The 20,278-nt window shown below is 40.7% G+C and overlaps 1 protein-coding gene across 5 annotated transcripts in view; it reads right to left on the bottom strand.

Annotated features, from left to right (window-relative positions):
• Nucleotides 1-20,278, bottom strand: part of FGF13 (fibroblast growth factor 13) — a 386,748-nt gene that overhangs the window by 238,447 nt on the left and 128,023 nt on the right. Inside the window, exon 1 of one of the 5 annotated variants that reach the window (XM_063431998.1) lies at nucleotides 12,461-12,559. The exons of the other annotated variants lie outside the window; for them this stretch is intronic. The gene's annotated coding sequence lies outside the window, so the exon portion shown is untranslated. Of the gene's footprint in view, nucleotides 1-12,460; nucleotides 12,560-20,278 lie in introns of those variants that run through there. 5 annotated transcript variants of the gene reach the window in all.

Below are 20,278 nucleotides of genomic sequence, written 5' to 3'. Positions count from 1 at the left end.
CCTCTGTCCTTCCCGGCGTATTCTCCGACAAGGGAATACCCACTTTGGATGAGCACCTAACCTCCTTACGGAAGATGTGGGATCAGGTCCATGCTACTCTTTCTCGAGTGGCTGTTACTCAGAAGAGATTTGCTGATCGTCATAGAGGTGCTGCTCCTTCTTATGTTCCGGGTGATAGGGTTTGGTTGTCCTCTAAGAATCTCCGCCTCAGGGTCCCCTCGATGAAATTCGCGCCCCTACAAGGTATTGCGTAGGGTCAATCCTGTGTCCTACTCCCTGGCCTTACCTCCTTCCATGCGCATTCCTAACACTTTTCACACCTCCCTTTTGAAGCCCCTGCTCTGTAATCGATTCTCTGGTCCTCTCAGGCGTCCGGATTCCCTCCGCGCTGTCTCTAGTGACGTGTACGAAGTGGCTGCCCTGCTTGATTCTCGTTTTTCTCGGGGTCGCTTGCAGTATCTGGTTGACTGGAAGGGATACGGCCCTGAGGAGTGGTCCTGGGTTTCTGCCTTTGACGTGAATGCGCCCTCTTTGGTCCGCTCCTTTCATGCGCGGTTTCCTTTGAAGCCTTCGAGGGGGGGTTATGTCAGGGGTCCGCGGTCTCTCCTCCTCCTACCTGTCGGCGAGCGGCGTCGCCTCTCCGCCGCTCGCCGCTTGCATCCTTCACGCCTCCCAGCGGCAGCATGTATAACGCTGCACGCTGGAAGGTCGTTAATTTATGCAACCGCCGGGGTCACGTAAGTGACCCGGCGTTAAAGCAACAGTACCACAATCACAGTGGGAGGTTTAGATATCTCCCACGTGTGATTGTTAATTCTGATTGGAAGTTATCCAATCAGAATTAAACCTAGGGTATTTATACTTACCTTTCCTGTTCCTCCCTGCCCTGTTGTGGTCTTTGCTTTATAGTATTGATACTGAACTTGTGATTTCTGGTTACGTACTCTCTGGCTTGTTAAACTGACTTTGTGACTTTCTCCTACCCTTTGACCTCGGCTTGTTTCTCGTTTTCCTGTCTTCTGGTTCCCCTGACTCGGCTTGTCTCCTGACTATTCTGTGTGTGCTTAGCCCGGCCACTCTAAGGTCCGGTATGGCACCTTTTCTGTGTGTGTGTGTGTGTCTGTTAGTGTGTTGGGTTCCCGGAATCGTGACAATAGTGTTAAAATAAATGTTTATTCCTAATGTTATAGTGTCTTAGTTACCATTTAGGTGACCGGGTCCTGCTGCCAGGGTTTAAAAGGTGAGTTTTACATACCTTTTCTTCCTTGCAGCACTGGTCTGCTGAAGCCCATGGAACAGCGCAGTCAGGGGAGTGGGCCTTGACAGAGCCAAGGAGTAGGCAGGTGGAGTTAAAGAATTAGGGGTGGGTAATTAGGAATGGGGTGTAAAAGGGGTGGAGAAGAAAGGAGTATATTAAGCGGCCATTTTAGCAAGTGGCCATTTTAATCAGAATATGCATTTACCTGTTAATTGTCCCTCCCACCCTCCCTAGGTTTTGGAAGTTTCCCGTTTGGTCACAGCGGCGGGATAGTGCTTGGGTAATTGGGATGGAAGAGGAGTATCAAGTGGCTAGGCTAAGGTTAGACTGGATTAGGCCAGAGTGGTAAGCGGTCTGTTGGTTGAGCTCATCGGTGGCTCTGAACCTGGTTGTGTAGGGGTGTCTTGGTACACCCCTACAGTTAAGGAAGTTATGGTTATGGGGCCTCTTTGGCGGGCCGTGTGTTATTTATATTGTTATATATTGTTTATGGTATGGGGTCATTGCCAGGGGTAATTCTGTACGGAAGGGGATGGTAGTAAATTATTATTATGCGGCAATTTGTTATCATGTTTTTATTACAATAAAATAAAGCTGTGGACTTTTATATTTCCAACAGAAATACGGTGTCTGTGATTTTGGGGTTTTTTTTAGGGTAAAAATGCCACAGGCCAAATAACGACTGTGCGCATGTCAAGTGTTTAGCATTACCTATTTGGCTGAAATCACGGAGATCGATGATCTCAGCTAATTCAATGCCTTCCCATAAGCAATCATTGGGAGGCTAGTGCAGATACGCCGTTGTGAAAGCGCCTCTATTGGAACTTAGTATTACAGAAATTAGAGGCAGGTTATCCCTACAATGAAATTACCTCTAGGACCAGATATACACTCACATTGTGCACTCAGACTGTAAGTAGCCTATTGTGGTCCTTTTAAAAAAAATAATATTCCCACGGAATATTTGTCCTGAACAAAACATGGTAATGCCCCCTGACATTAACAGTGACCAGGAATTCCAAAACATTGTAGAGCCCATTCACCATAGAATAAAATGATGCCCCTGCTCCCAACTATTGTAAGATTTGAGCATAAATGTTACAGTAAATACATTTAGACCTTTAAAAGGACACTATAGTCACCAACAAAAACTACAGTTTAATGTGTTTGTTCTGGTGAGTATAGTCAATCCCTGCAGGCTTTTTGCAGTAAACACTGTCTTTTCTCCCTAGGGACACCTCCACTGGCCACTCCTTAGATGACTACTATAGGTGCTTCATGGGGAAGTGCTGCACACTGGGCAGCATTGACATTCTGTGTCTCCACCCTCTGCACGCTCCTATGGGAATGCATTGTGATTGGCTGAGACCATCACTTCTGATGATGTCAGCCAAGGATGCAGAACAGGTACTGATCTGTACTATCATTTCACCTTTCCATTCTTCCCACAGTACAGACTGACTCATTTATAATGAATGATGGCTGTCTGGACAAGCAATGGAAACAGTTGGGCTTAGAACATGAGTGTACCTCAGACATGCTCAGTCTGCTCCTAGGGGTGATTTTTGAAATGCCCCAATCAATCTCCAATAGGACATCTCTGAACCTAGTTATTCACTTGATAAATGTTCAAAAATCCCACGCAGTAGATGATTGGGCTTGTAATATAAATGCTGTGAGTTTAGTCTCTATGTGGGTTTTTTCTGCTTATTCATGCTTTTAATTTCAGTTCTCTATTTTTCCACAAATGTACCGTAATTAGTGAATTTATACTTCTTCATAAAAGCGTATCACTTAAACTGTTAATAGCTCCTGACTGATTCCTCTTCTGCAACTGTCACTAGTCTAATACTATCCTTACCTTTTTGTGTCTTTTTACCCCACTCCCTCTAGCATGTAAGCTCATTGAGCAGGGCCCTCAGCCCCTCTGTTCCTGTGTGTCCATCTTGTCTGGTTACAACTACATGTCTTTTCATCCACCCATTGTAAAGCGCTGCGGAATTTGATGGCGCTACATAAATAATAATAATAATAATAATATACGGCAATATGAAATATTCATATTATTTTATTTAGAAGTGTGTTAGGGTACCAGTATTTAAGATTTCAAAACCAGCTTTGGTCTCCAGTAATGCAAAACAGAAAGCGGATCAACACTCAGAGAGAGCTAGACATGATATAAATAAATTACAGTTCTATAAAATACTGTAAAAAACTTAAATCAAGATAAAATACATATAAACAGATTTCTAAAAAATAAATGCAGACAGTTCTGAATTATTGAAGGCACGGTGGTCGTTCTCTGAGATGATTAGATTTATGAGTCCACTGCCCTGTGGACGAGATGATATATATTCTGATCTATTCCCATGTGATATCTGTATTAACATCCATCAAAAACCTTTTTTTGTTTTCAGCTATTCTTCTAAACACATCAACCGTTCAAATGTTTGCTTCTTGGAAATCTAGCAGTAGTAGACAAACAGCATTACAAAAAGAAATGCTGCGTTTCCATTAAAGAAGAGGGAGCTTGTCCGAATAATAAACAGCCTTTTCTCTTTTTCCAGCTCAGTGGCTATGAGAAAGAAATTAGAAACAATATATAGGAGCTTCATAAGGTACTGATGAATCAATGGGAGGCCAATGCAAAGCAAAAAAATATTACAAAAGACAAATGTATTCTTGTATTGACCGTGTTAAATCTATCAGTTTTATAATAGGATGCAGGATGGAAAGGTAGTTTCTGTGGAAACAGAAAGTGTAGCCACATTTATCTTCCTATTGAACATGAACTATTTTAGTAAACATAGACACTAGCAAGACTCACTTAATTATCATTCAGGTGGGGGTTTTCAAAGAAAAACATGTAGACCAACTTAATTTGGGCAATTTCAAGCATTGGACAGATTTTGCTGTTTCTGCAACTCCATTTTTTTTTTCTTTTTTGAGGAAGCAGACCATTTGTTCTGTCAATCAGAGTTGGGTCACCCGATTTCACACTACTCACTATGATGCTGTGCGACACACTGTCATTGTGTCCAGTGTTAGATGTTGCTCTACAGCATTTTTATTCGGCATTTATCAAGTTTTGCGGTTTGTCGTTTTTCAGGTACACGTTCCATTGGATCATTCATGTGACATGAATTTTATTTATTGTTTTTGTGTTTTTTTTTCATTTTACGTGGCTTGTATTTTTTATTCCTGACTTTTGATATCTCAGACCTTTGTCCAGTCTCTAATTACATTGACCTTCCATACCCATATACCTTGTTTTGATCTTGATGGTCCTTTGGCTGATAGCAAGTGTTTCACCCCTCACTATATCTACTTCATTCAGCTATGATACTCTGTTATCTGGCAATATGCTACGTTACTGTTTTTTCTGTTTTAGAGTTTTTCCAATATAACCCAAAGAGTGCATTGCAGTGGTTATGGTGTCAAGAGTTTCTTGCCCCCCACACCCCAACTAAAGTAAATAAATAAAGGTCTGATGCAAAAAATTACATATATGGGAAGGCAGTTCCCTGCCACGTTCTCTGTTGTATGCTCCTGCTTGATGATCCACATTTTTCTATCCCATCTGATTTAGCTTATGAAACATACTTTACTACTGTATTGTTGCCCCAGAATTAACATTGAATTAACAAATGAAGCGTCCTTTTATTTATTAGTTGCTTTGCATTATATTGAAGGAGATACATTGAACTTGAGCATGATGACCATAGATGCATAGGTCCTTTCATACAATTAGTTCATATTGCTTATTGATAAGTAAATCAACTGTATCCTTGTTAAGTTTAGAGTCTGCTTTGTTTAAAGCTAAATCTGTAATGAATTGCTGAATACAGCAGACCATAGGCAGAACTCATTTGCGTTATCATCAAACTGCTGCTAATATCAACTTGAAGTCTAAATGAAGCTATTCAGCACTTTGTTGTCTGGACACATTTTAAAAAACAGTCAACAGTCAATTAATTAGGCTGTGTTTAAAATTAGACAAATTGTACCCAAGTTGATCTGTGTTTTTAGACACTCCATAAAATCTGCCAAAAGTTACATCTCCAGCATTTTCTAGGCTACAGTTTATTAGCCAAGGGACTTGTGGTCAAAAGAAAATCTGCATTTCTGCAAGCTACATCTGAACTACACACAGCTACTACACATACCACTACTACCAACACTGTTACTACTACACACAGTACTATGTATGCTGCTACCCACACACTTACCCAAAAACAAACATACTGCAACCCATACCATACACACACTTACACATGCTGCTACTCACACTGTTACAAACACATGCTACTGCACACACATACTGTACATAAACACACACTGATAGTCACACACACACAAACAAACATGCATGCAGACATTAACACACACTCCATCTGTGTGTTTAATACAATGATTTTTATCATATTTAAACAGTCAAGTACATTTTAAAAGGTATTCGGGAGTTGGTTAAGAATTCTCTGCCTACAGGCACTCACGGTATAATTCCAGCCCTGTTTTTCATCAAGTCATGTATCCCATCTATATATTGATGTATCTCAAATAAATTACACAGTTTCCCTTGCAATGGGTTCAAAGCACACAGCATGGTACATAATGTGTGTTCTACTGGATGGAATCACGCCAAAAACAGGCATTCATATTTTAACTTGCTCTTTAGTTGTCTTTTGTTTGTACTCTATTTCATAGACTGCTAATTAGTAAGCATTCAGAAAATGGTTTTGTCATAGATAATATTTTTCCTGTTTGAATATTATTAGCGGTTATTAAATACCACTGGGGAATTAACTCAATGCTAAATGACCTTTCAATGATTGTAACAATCATCTCATGTCCTTAACTAAATGAATGGACACTATGCAGCTCTGAAAGCTTTTATGCCGCAGTACCAAGGCAACACACTTTTATCTTGCAGGTATCCATGTTTTTCACCATCTGTAGCATTTAAAAAAGACAATGAATTATTAATTTGTTTGTCCGTTATATTAGATTTTTTTTTTTTATAATGAAAATAACATACGTTTAGATATGCTGGTGAAAATGTAATAACAAAAACAAAACTCTAGAAAACAAGGACAGCTGAGTATACTGAGTGTTCTACTTCCACATAAAACAGAGAAAGTCTAATTATTTGTTATAATTAGACTTTTGCATCCGGTTTAATCCAAATTGTGATTCGTCTGCATTTTGGCTGATCGGTGACTCGTCAGAATTCCGCATCTCTGAAGCACCATATGGACTAACCACAAAAGAAACAGGCAATGAATTAGCCATTTAGTTTGCTTCATGATTTGGAATTACATCCATGGAGCCAAAAAGGGTGAAGGAATGGAGAAGAATCTGTTGTTTGGAGGGGGACAAATGCAGCTTAGTTTGCCATAATGGACGACAAGAGGTCTGTCCAATGATGTGTGCTATTTGTCCTGTCCAATCACAAGGTATAAAAAAATATGTATGGTGGTAAACAAAAGATGATTCATGTTCATTTTATTCAAGATCAAGTGACCGTCTGAACTAATGGGGTTACAAGAAGAGTGTGTGGCCTGGTCTCTATCTGGCTGCCCAGCAGTTATTGCCAAGTGCACCACCCACCGTCCAAAATGTGCACGTGCTTTCTGTTACAGGGAACATTCTTAATCCCCAACGCCCAAAGCAAACAGCCTTCCTCAAGTTCAGTCTCCCCAATTTGGGTTACCCAGTTCTTCAGTTAAATACTAGATGTGTCTTAATCTGCTAGCTGAAAATCAAATTGCCCACTCACCTCTCCCTTCAAAGTTGTTTTCAAATTTCCAAAATGTATTCTGAAATCTGGTCGTCAATAAATATATCAAGTTGGGAACTCTGGGATATTTGTTGGTTGAGGAAATATTATTCATTGAGTTTCTATGGATTTTGTTTTAAATATCTATATATATAAATATACTAATGCTGATGCTCCTCTTTCTTATATGGCTTTTCATTGTCTCTCTCTGGCTTCTCCCTACCTTTGCTAAATCTTGCAATCAGACTATACCTTCTGCCTCTACACACGCAGTTGGTATAAGGTGATAGGGTGCTGTGTTTTTGCAACCTGAATCATGGTCACTCGCTATATACTGGAAGCCTGGGAAGGTTTTGACTTCTCAGGGTGGAACAGATGAATTGGTTATTAAATGCCCAATCTAATTTTCTTTACATTGTTTTAAAAAATCCCTTTTTTAAATTAAATTACTTCTGCTGCTCCATTTTTCCATTAAAATACAAGATTGCAAAAGGAAAATCAATTATACAAGTTCTCTCACTTAATATTTTTTTAATGCAGATATAATAATGACAACTCACAACTTGCATTGCAAATATGTCTGATATTGCATAAACAGGAGGCTAGGCAAAATTGTAGCCATTTGTGTATTTCAGTACACTAACAGGTGCCTTTTTGTGTTTGCCCAAGTTGCTTTTCTCCTGGGATAATCACAATCATGAACAAAAATCTGAACCAAAAAGTAAAATGAACAAATTTCAATTCATCTGAACCAATTTATTTAAGACTAATCAATTTGGATGACCCAAGTCTAGTTACAATTTTGAATGAGAAGGTGACTATATTCATATGTTTATTTTCTGCTAACAGCCAAAAACGTTTATCTACAAATTAATGACAATATGTAACTAAGCATTGAATTAGAACTGGTCATTAATTTACTGGCCAGTTTTATAATCCAGCTGCCTATAGAAGCAGAATTCTCAGGTACCCCTACTTCTCCACAAAATATTCAGTTCACTATTGCTTGCTCCAAGATTTTGAGGGTATTCTAGAGCAAGGTTCTCCACACTGTGTCCCTCCAGATGTTACTGAACTACAACTCCCATAATTATTTGAATGAAATAGATAGTCAGAGAATCATTGGAGTTGTAGTTCAGCAACATCTGAAGGGCTAGAGTTTGGAGAACCCTGTTCTACAGCATCTGACACTGCTAAGACTGCTGTGGAGCATCATCTAACACTGGACACAATGACAGTGTGTCGCACAGCATCATAGTGAGTAGCGTGAAATCGGGTGACCCAACTCTGATTGACAGATACAGTGACAAAACCAGAACAATGGTCTGCTTCCTCAAAAAAAATTGCAATTATCTTGTAACAAATTGTAAATGTATATTGACTGGTACCTGTAGGCAGCAGCCTAATCTACCTATTGGCAAATCTGCCTTCACTTATAGAGTCTTGGTGGCAGCACGTCATATAAGTGATGATGGTGTAGCCGCAGTCTATTTACAGTGAGTGTTATTACAATTGAGCACATTATTCCTTTAGCTGGAGACACAAGGGGAATCTATTTAATTCTTCTCCCACACACATAAGCAGAATTTTGCGAAAATGCTATTTCTACTACACTCCCAGAAAGTCATGCAGCAAAATGCAAATCAGCACCCACTGTCTGCCTTTAAAATCCAATTCACATTTCTATGGAGTTTATGTGAATGTGTGCACAAACATGCAGTTATAAATATCAACTTCAGCAAAAGCCCTAACGTTTAATTTATTTAAAACACAGCAACGACAACAAAATCCTTATTTCTATACATAGACACATTCAACAGCATACTGTCTATAAATAGACACACATTTATATGAGCACTTATAAAGAATTAATTATTATTTCCTCTTGCAGAAGAAACACTTCTCGAGGCAAAGCTCCTCTGGGATCACAGCCACTGATTAAATTTTTTATGAACATTTATATTGAGGAGTGTCTGTTTGTTCTTTTTTTCAATTCATTCATTAGAACCCACAGGTTCATCCCAACGCACAACAGTGATCATTTGCTTTTATATTGCTTTTCCGATGCTGCATCAGTTACAGATATTCATACCTGTTACTTTATCACTGAAAAGGTTATATTTAGTATAAATGGTGTACTAAGGGAGGGTGTTGGTCCATAGGTAACATCTGGAAGGAGGACAGGAACACCATAGACCCTACTTACCGCTAATGAAGAGTGGCCCAGTGGAACCATGGTAGAAGATCTGCATGTTCTTCTGCCTGGTCTGTCAATGAACGTCTGACCAGTCTATAGAGTCAGTGGAGAGGTCAACATACTACTTTTAATCCAAGGACAGAACAGGCAGAAGAGCAAGTAGATCCTCCCCCTCTAAAGCAATCCTGCTCAACCACACTACAATACTGGTAAGTGATGCAAGGTTGGGAAAGACACACAAGGAGAGTCACACATTTGACCCTGAACCTGAACATCTGTGAATCGGCGTCTCTAATTCTATTCGAAAACTATTTGAGGTTTTTGTAGGGTTTTTTAGCACAGACTGGCTGTATTTCCAATACGCAGCTCTCCTGTGCAGGGGGCAGCGCTACGTTGCATGGAATTTATTATTTGCAAAAGTTCCAGTCTTTTTCATACCTTCCAAAACAGGGAGACATGAACATAAAATAGGAAGGAGGATGGGACTGGGGCATCCTCCCATCAAAGTGATGCATTGGAGGTGTGCAACAGGAGTGGCACTTGCAAAAAAATGTAATGTCAGCCAAGTGTGCATGACCCTAGGCATGGACCACGCTCGAATTAACCCACAAGGATCATGAATGGTGCCAAAAAAGTTAATGGTTCTGGGGCACCTTTCTAAGTCTTGTGCCTTAGCGAGCAGCTTAAGGTCACCTTACGGTTAACCTGGCTAAGTCTGGCCGACTCAGGCTCACTCTTACAATGCACTGAATGTTCTATCTTATAAGCAGAAAAGTTAAGTAATGATTTTATGTATTCATGAGTAATCTTAATGGCATACTCATGCTGCTCTTTCACAGGGCCTGTGCAAGGATTTTTGCCGCCCTAGGCAAAATAAAAATGTGTGCCCCCATGTGCTATCACAATGCTCCACCCATATGATCTGCCATATGAACTAACGCCAGTGCTGCACACAGTGTGTGTTTACAATAAAATGCTTGCAGAGACATGCTATAGACACCAGAACTACTACATTAAGCTGCAGTGGTTCTGGGGATTATAGTGTCCCTTTAATGTGAGGTAAATTAAGAGATTAGTGCCACGAATAATATACTAGATTGCCTACTTACAACCAGATTAGGATGATGATGGGCTCTGGCTGCCATCTGGCTCTACTGGTCTGGTGTAGAACAGGCCCCTGGCGGCTGTTTGCAACCGTGCTCACAAAAGTCAATGTTCTGGGGGAACGTGAAGCAGAACAATTTTATTGGGCCCCTTGCACAGTTCAAGGTCTGGGTCCCCAGGGCCTGACGGTGAGTATGCCCATAAGGCTCACCCATAAGTCCACCTACATGTTCCACCCATGAATTTGTTCAAAGGGAGAGGAGTGTGTAGGGGATCTGTTACGTGTTAGTGTAGAGGATCTAAAGTGTGTGCTTATGAAATGTAGTGTAGTGGATGCAGTTTGTTTTTGTGTAAGGGATAGAAAGCAGTGTGTGTTTGTGTGTAAGGGATGTATTGTGTGTTTCTGGTTGTGTTTAAGGGCTGCATTGTGTGAATCTGTGTTTGTATGTGTAAGGGATGCAAGGTGTGTTTCTGTGTATGTAATGGATGCAGTGTGTGTGTCTGTAAGGGGTGCATTGAGTGTGTGAGTGTGTGTGTAAGAGATGCATTGTGTTTCTGTGTGTGTGTGTAAGAGAAGCAGTGTGTGTTTGTGTGTGTGTGTGTGTGTGTGTGTGTAAGGGATGCATTGTGTGTTTCTGTGTATTTGTGCAAGGGATGCATTGTCTTAGTGTGTAATGGATGCATTGTATGTTTCTCTGTGTGTAAGGGAAGCATGGTGTGTTTCTGTGTGTGTAAGGATGCATTGTGTGTTTCTGTGTATGTATAGGGAAGCATTGTGTGTGCAGTTTGAAAGAGAGAGTTTGTGGGGTAGGATAGGGGCTGAGTCCTACCAGACCTTTCGTGCTTCTCTTTCCCCCCTTCCTCAGCCGATCTCCCCTCTTGTCCCTTAAAGCTCTCCCCTGCCCCATTGTCCCTTAGTGATCTCCCCTGTCCCTTAGTGATCTCCATGGCCCCTTTCCCGTAGTGCTCTCCCCACCCGTCACTTAGAGCTCTCCCCTCCTGTCTCCTAGTGCTCTCTCCTACCTTTCCCCCATCCCTTCCCCCCGTTCCTTGGTGTTCCCCCATCCCTTAGTGCTCTCCCCCTCCACCCCTTTCCCCTGCCCCTTAGTGGTCTCTCCTCTCCTCCCCTGTCCCTTAGTGGTCTCTCCTCTCACCCACCCCATTAGTGATCTCTCTTCTCCCCCCCTCAGTGGTCTCTACTCTCCTCCCCCAGCTCCCTTAGTGTACTCTCCTCTTCTCCCCCCTTTCCATTAGTGATCTCTTCTTTCCCCCTCCCCCTCCCCCTTAGTGGTTATTACTCTCCTCTGCCCCCCTAGTGGTCTCTCCTCCACCCTTTCCATTAGTCATCTCTCCTCCCCCACCCTTCCTCCCCTAGTGGTCTTCCCCCCCTCATTTTCTCTCCTACCCCCCACCCTTAGTGGTCTCTCCTCCCCCCCTCACTCTTAGTGGTATCTTCTCACCCCCCCTCCCCTAGTGGTCTCTCCTCCACCCACCTCCCTTCCTTAGTGGTCTCTCCTCACCCTTAGTGGTTTCTCCTCACATGGCCAAGCTCTGGTCCAGTCTGCGGTACAGGAGTGAGCACTTCCTGTCAGTCTGGCTGGGTACAGGAAATGTATGCTCCTGTACCGCAGACCGGAGCTCAGCCACGCTACACTGAGAGACTGACAGGAGGGAGCGCTGTGCGCTTCCCTCCTCCTGATCCCTCATATCTTGCTTCCCCGGGCCAGTGCGCCCTCATTGACGCGCCGGCCTGGGCAGTGCTGCAGCCTCCTGAGGCTCTCTATAGAATGCTCAGGCGGTTGCATCATGAGGGGGCCGACGCTCCTGGTGGCGCCCCTTGCTAAGTCGCCTATAGAAAGCGCAGGCCCTGCATCTTTCACAAGTAAAAGAACACTAGGGAAAAGTGTCCTGGGATAGTATTTTGAGTTGGCAAAGTTATTTTGTATGAGCTTTGAATCTGAAGTATTTCTTTAAAGTAAAATTAAATTAAATTAAAAAGTTGCATAATGAATATATAAAATGTTGCACGCATGTTATCATTTGCAAAATGAACTGCACTGGTGTGAAAAAATGCATTATTTATTTTACATGAAAAGAAGTAACTAAACAAGCACATATTTACCATGCTGTTCTCCCTCTCTTTAATTTAAATATTCTGTGCTCTTGCAAATACTTAGAACTCGTTTCTGTTAACAGTCTGTTGCACTTGCGATGTCTTGTCCCCAGAATTAATGAGGCAGCCAAGGACGTCAGTTTGTTGATAAATCTGAAATGCAAACCTGCCATAAATCTTCTTCTCCCTTTTACTGGTCATCAAATCAGATTATGAAATGTGCCTTTTTTCAGTGCTAAAGGCTTTTAGGAGTTTAGCACAATTTAAAAATAGGCATGGTTACACAAATCTAGGATTCTGCCTTCTAACTTATCAAGTCCCTTAATTTTACAGCAAAATAGGTGTTTTTACACATTGGTCATCTTTTACGCATTAATTAGCAGAAGAATACTGCACTTTTTTTTTTCTTTTTATAATAATTGCCAACTTTCCTCATGTTTCTGTATTCAATTCAGTTTTATTTTTCTTCTATAATATAAACAGTATATTATAGCGGTACTTACATTTGTTCTCAATCACAGAAAGATAATTGTAGTTTTTCAGTAAACTGGGAATTGTGAAGAACTGAAAAGGGAATAGCAAGTTTTACCCAAAATAGAAGAGCTGGGAAAAGAGCTGAGTAGGAGTTTTTTTTTATTTATTCTTAGACTAACATTTGCAATTCTCTTGTCGGCTCTCCATAATTCCCAGTTTATTGAATAACACTGAATGTGTAAAAAATGATTTTCTACATTAACCCTTCTTTGCAAGCTTTTTTTTTTTTTTTAGCAATCTGGATCCTAGCTGGGTGTGAAAACAGTAGATGCTGTCAGATCAAGTAACTAAACCAGCATTTCATGGAATCATCCAGGAGAAACTGACTGCATTAACATACAATTTACAAATCCCTGGTCAGTTTCCCATAATGTCCAAAACATACACTTAAAGCGGCACTGTCATGCCGAATCCCGTTTTTTTTAACCCCCCTCCTGCCTCCACTACATCCAATTGACCCCCTAGTCACCCCCAATTGCCCCTAAGCCCCCCCACATTACCTATTTTTTATTCTTTATTTTCTGCCCCGATCTTTATTCAGGGCGCCGCTATCTTTGGGTGGGTAGGTGAAGTCCCTGAGGGACACGTCAGCTGCCCACACTAGATAGACTGTGAGATTCCCGCACATGCCCAGTGAAACACCTGGACATGCGAACGGGAATTTAATCTATTCATTCATCAGACGGACGAATGAATGAATAGAAAAAATCAAACGAACAAACAAACACCGAATATCAGTGTTCGTTTGTTTGTTCGGTTTATTACAAGGAGGGAGCTACCGGCGTGCAGCTCCCTCCTTGTAATATGTAAAGACAGAAGCGGCAGGGAGCTGTGCTCCCCACCACTTCATAAGCCCCCCAGGTCCCCCCCCCCCCTCACTCTATGGGGGGCAATATGACCCCCATAATAGCATAAGGGACATTAAAATCTCCTGAATTCCCTGTGGCTGCTCACTGTAAAAAAATGGTAATAAGGGGGGGGGACCTACTGTCCTCCCCCCGGCCATCCAATCACAGTGCTCTGTGTCATTTTACAAGCGTGGGAAAGTTCTTTGGAATTATCCCACACTGTGTAAAATGACACAGAGCACTGTGATTGGATGTCTTGAAATCTATCCAATCACCGTGCTCTGTGTCATTTTACAAGCGTGGGAAAGTTCTTTGGAATTTTCCCACGCTTGTAAAATGACACAGAGCACTGTGATTGGATGGCTTGAAAGCCACCCAATCACAGTGCTTTGTGTCATTTTACACAGCGTGGGAAAGTTCTTTGGAATTTTCCCACGCTGTGTAAAATGACACAGAGCACTATGATTGGATGGATTTCAAGCCATCCAATCACAGTGCTCTGTGTCATTTTACAAGCGTGGGAAAGTTCTTTGGAATTTTCCCACGCTTGTAAAATGACACAGAGCACTGTGATTGGATGGCTTGAAAGCCACCCAATCACAGTGCTCTGTGTCATTTTACACAGCGTGGGAAAGTTCTTTGGAATTTCCCCACGCTGTGTAAAATGACACAGAGCACTCTGATTGGCTTAAACCCACCAATCAGAGTGTTCTTACCCTAATTGCAGGGCGGGGCAAGGCTTTATAAGCCTTGCCCCGCCCTGCGGAGCTCAGTCTGCGCGGAGCCCTCCATGGGTGAAGATGGATTATTTTTTTTGCGCTCGGGTTTTTTCTTTTTCGTCAGGTTTTTTTTTTGTGCTCAGGTTTTTTATTTTATTTTTATTTCGACGGGTATGATGGATTTTTATTTGGCCTTTTTGGGGGCTGAATAAGGAAGATTTTAGAAAAAAGAAGACGTCAAATGGTAAGTTTAATTATTTTTTTACAGGTTAGTTATTTTATTCCCCCCTCACTATTTTTAGGGTGAGGGGGGTAGGTAGGGGATAATATGTTTTGGGTGGGGGGGAGGGGGTGACTAGGGGCTTGGGACCCCTAGTCACCTTGATTCGGGGGGGAGTTTAATTTAGGGCCCCCACCCACCGCTCAGGGGTGGGGGCTGGGGGAGAGGACAGTAGGTCCCCCCCCTTATTGTTTTATTAGGGCCCCCACCCACCGTGCAGGGGTGGGGGCCGGCGGGGAGGACAGTAGGTCCCTCCCTTATTGTTTTATTAGGGCCCTCACCCACCGCTGAGGGGTGGGGGCCGGGGGGGGAGGACTGTAGGTCCCCCCCTATCTTTATTTAGGGCCCCCATCCACCGCTCAGGGGTGGGGGCCAGGGGGGAGGACAGTAGGTCCCCCCTATCTTTATTTAGGGCTCCCACCCACCGCTCAGGGGTGGGGGCCAGGGGGAGGACAGTAGGTCCCCCCCTTATTGTTTCATTAGGGCCCTCACCCACCGCGCAGGGGTGGGGGCCAGGGGGGGAGGACAGTAGGTCCCCCATCTTTATTTAGGGCCCCCACCCACTGCGCAGGGGTGGGGGCAGGACACCAGCCGCAAAGGGTGGGGGTTATTAGGTTTTTTGTTTTTTACAGTAAGCAGCTATAGGCTGCTCACTGCTTACTACACATGCCCCTACTCACGATATAGCGAGTAGGGGCATATTATTTACTAATACTAAGTAATCTTTACTTAGTATTAGTAAATTTGGCTGAAAGACCAATTTAGGTCTTTAAGCCTTTTAGTAGATAGCTCCCCGATACCGTGGGAATAAGGGAGTTATCTACTAAGCGGCTGCAAGATGCAGCCGCGGCAATGAATAGGATCAGAGTTACATTCATTAGAATGAAATTCCGATACGAACAAAGTACCGAATTGCATCCTAACACCAATGGAGAAACTTCTCATTCTGTTAAGAAGCAATTCGGCAGTTTTGCCGGCGTTCTGTCTAAGTGACAGGACGTTCGGCAATACTGACAGGAAGCATTGTGGGAACAGGGAGGAAAGCTAGGGATCATGGGAAAATTGCTCTGACCAGCGGAAATGAAGCACACTTTGCTCCTTCACTGGTCAGAGCTGGTCAAGCGGAGGAATCCTCCATAAGGCAAAGAGTCCCTACTTTGTCTTATGATTTTAAAGAAAACTAAAGAAGACAGGAAGAAAAGAATAACAGATCCCGAGAGAGGGGGAGAAGAGGAAGAGATTGAGGAAAGATAAGTTCGGCATGACAGTGCCGCTTTAAAACAGTAAACGTATTAAAACAAATAACTGTGTATAAGGCAGTGATGGTAATCATGGATGGCCAGAACATACCATTTTTTTTATTGCAGAAATTATTGTATCATTGCTGCTTATTTTCACATCTTTGAAAACATTCTCAGAGTGTTTTTGTGCACGAATTTCGTGTAAATTACTAATATAGATGTTAATATTTTTTCTAGAATAAACCAATAGTTCACGGAAAAGTTAAAAGTTTAACAAACTAACATTTTAAATAATTTTGTTTTGTTTTTGTTATATTTTTCTATGTCTGGCAGACACTCCACAAAATATTCCAACAAACACGGAAAGTCAAATTGAGCTATTTTCTGTAAAGTGCAATAGAAAATTATTTAAATAAACCTTTCCACTCACACAGAGTAAGGCTTTAAAATAATTCGCACACAGAATACAGTCATGCTTGTACAGACAAATGTTAAGCTTTTGCCTGCCTAACATTTTTGTTCGACTTGTTAACTCTTCTTCTTAACATCCACTGAGACCCTCTACATTGCTGTCATTCCTAAGGAATCAAAGCAGAGGCACTTTGACCAAGTAGTTTGATATTAATAGTGTTTTGTGTTTTGTCAGGAACCAAACATTCACAGCCTACTCATATGAAAACAGCTGAGACACGTTTGAATATATGTTGCCTGCCCAAAAGCATTCCAACAGTATATTAGCGTTATATTGTTTGACCTTCTGCTGTAGGTTGCACAGAAGAATTATAAACAAAGTCATTATGAGGAACATAAATTGTCCTAACTAACCACAGCCGAAAAATACAAAACAGCTAACTGAGCACTGAAGGATTACTTCAGATTTGGCAAGCAATGCTGGGTATGTGAACATTAGTAATCAGAAGAGTGTCAATCAAAGCAAGCGGGCTAAAATTAGACATAGACAAGTGTGAGGTCATCTTCTTGCAGATGGTACATTATTTCACTGGGGTAAATAAAGGGTTAACCCTATGATACAAGGACATGTTGGTACCGCAATTCAATTTAGCTTTGTGAGCTTTGACACCACACTATATAACTGGATATTCTGTGTCCAGTTCTTGATAAACTACATTTATATACGGCTCTTTGAGGAAGTGTTCCGACCAAGCTAACTTTAAGGAACCATTCTTCTACGTTCCACGTAAACTTGATGCATCAACCTTTGTTCTTCTAATATTACATTTGCTTTCAAATATAATTTTTCTTTTTATTATTGCAATTATTATTAATTTTATATATCAATGTTTTATTAGGTATATGTGTTATAATGTGCATCACTGCAGAAAATATTGTTACTTAATTTAAATAAAAAATATATATTTATACATTGATACAAAACAAAATTAAGTTGCTGAGCATGTACCTAGCAATTAGATTGCAGCTATGACGTGATGTCAAAGAATTTGCACTGGGTTATGATGCAGAGGGATTGCACAGAATTCAGATGTTTTGGTAGTGATGACAAAAATAGTTGTATGGTGTATACCACAAATAATCTACTACTAAGTCCTTTCAGTGCTCCTATAAAAACATTGTCTTGTGTATTCACACATATCTGCTGTCATAATCAACCTCAATGACTTGGGTGCATGTACCCTTTTAGCAATATATTGAAATTAACACATTTATACATGTTTTTATTAAGACGTCAACAATATCCTGTTATTGCGAGAGTATCACAGGAAAATGATTTATGATCAGAAGATGGATTGTTTATTCGGTTTTGTCATCTCTTTTGTGGAATGACCTTTTGGCAGTCAATATGTAGAGCGTACATGTTGATGGTTGAAAGAAGGTATTAGAACATCTGAATAATATTAGGAAAACGTGTGTTGCACATTCTGCCCCATTACATTGCAATTCATGTTATATATTCAAACACCTAAAAATAAAGTTTATGACCTTTAACCCCTTAAGGAACAAACTTCTGGAATAAAAGGGAATCATGGCATGTCACACATGTCATGTGTCTTTAAGGCGTTAAATGGATAGGGGGGGGAGGGGGCAAGGTAACAGAAAGAAAGGGTTAATAAAATGGGTGGAATAACAGACACACAATTGTAACAAGACAAGTGGACGCACAGGAACAGAGTGGTTGAGGGCCCTGCTAAATGAGCTTGCATGCTAGAGAGAGTGGGGTATAGGAACAAAAAAAGTAACCGTAGAAAAGTAGGTTGCTTGAATAGTATTCACTGAGGGCTTAGTGATTTAACTTGCTTTGTATAAGTCTGTAACTGCTCCTGATATATTTATCTCACTGGAAGAAATATGTAGATTTTTATATTTGTCATATTTTGCTTGCTGCATTATTTTAAATTTTATTGCTATTTCTTTACATTTTTTTTCATTTACATTTTTTGCTTTATATTTATTGTAATTTAATTTGTTTCTCTTCTTTTTTTTAGAATGTGTTTTATTGTTATTTTTGTCCTTTATGGATATGGGATTTTGTTTACAAAAGGACTTTGCTAGGGTGTATACACAGGATATTTTCCGTGCATGTGTGGTTGCCATTGGTAATACTATTTTCAGAAGATCTCACAGATGGACTATGTTTTCTACACTGTATCTGTAGGTTTTTGAAGGAAAGTTCCCCCTTGATATATAGTCTATGCACATGGAGCCATGTGCGAGTACATAGGATTGCTATATATGGAGGCATATTATGATGAGTCTATGGTTGCCTGGGAACATCAATGTGCCAAACCTGATGATGCTGTACACATGAAGAACAAGATGGTGGGATGCCGAATTCACTTCCTGGTCTTCTTGGATTGGGTGCACTATTCATGATGAGGCGAGTGGGACAGCAGAGGGGAGTTTTAAATGGGGGGAGAAGAGAGATGCTACAGGTTTGTTTTATTCTGAGATGTTGTAGTGTTACTGTTTTTTTGCACACAGAGGGCTCATGGACACCCTAAACAAGTAGCATATCCAGAGAAGAATCGCATTGGGCTGATACTTCCTGAGTCTAGCTGCCGGCAATACTGACAACATGGTTGCAATAATTGTTTTTAAGTATAAATAGATGTGTCATTGCTTTTAAAATTTTTAGCATGCTGCACTATTATCCTGTCTCTATTTTATTGTAGGTTTTCCCTCAGTCTCCGACCTACTGTTTGCAATGTCAACAGAGCATCTATAAGCTATTCAAGGCTTTGGAGCCAAAATTACAAGCCAGAATCATGCAGTCAGGAAGCAATTATTATTATTATTATTATTATTATTATTATTATTATTATTATTATTATTGGTATTTATATAGCGCCAGTTTATTCCATAGCGCTTTACAAAAAAAGTGGAATTTACCAAATGAGACAATAACACAATGTAACAGGAACAACAGGTAGTTAAGAATGACAGCTATTGTATTTACATCCCCAATGTTGTTATACCAAGTACTTTTAAACAATGTCCATCACATAATTATTGTATTCTGTTACTGCAAATGCTTGAATAATGTCAAAGGAATAGTGTGCAATGGGTACAAAACATCCATCAAACAGATATCAAATGGAGGTTTTGACAATTTCCTCATACAACAAAAACCCAAAGTGATTTCGGAGTCACTTGTCATGCTATTTATTGATATGTTTATTGTAACTTGTGCAAGATACAGTAACTTGTAAAATAATTAAACCACTCATCTGAGAAAAAGAAAAATGACAGGCTTTTTTCCACATGAATTTCAGCTTGTGCGTCAGCCTGTCATGGACTAGTGCTTTAGGTATAACGTGCTCCAGCAGAGAGGTTGAAAGGAAACTATAATTAGACATAAGGTCTAGGGATCTGCACTGCATTCATACTGATAAATGTTACTATATACTCCTCTATTTAATTAAGTCGCTGTTTGTAGAAGGGCAGCATGGTTCTCAAGAGGGGTATGGAATTAATATAATGCAACTAAGAACACTGGAAAGTAGACACCAATTTATAATTGTGTACATATATATATATATACATATATATATATATATATATATATATATATATACACACACACACACACAACATACAAGATCCAGTACACTCACTCACACACTAAACACTAACTCTACTTCAAAGCTCACAAAATGTAATACCTTTTAGGTAAAAATAATGGGGTTTAATTTACAGTATATGATCATAGATTGCATAATCCTGCCACA

Source organism: Pelobates fuscus, chromosome 9 (genome assembly GCF_036172605.1).
Source record: "Pelobates fuscus isolate aPelFus1 chromosome 9, aPelFus1.pri, whole genome shotgun sequence".
Lineage (NCBI taxonomy): Eukaryota > Metazoa > Chordata > Amphibia > Anura > Pelobatidae > Pelobates > Pelobates fuscus.
This window is presented reverse-complemented; position numbering and strand designations above follow the sequence as displayed.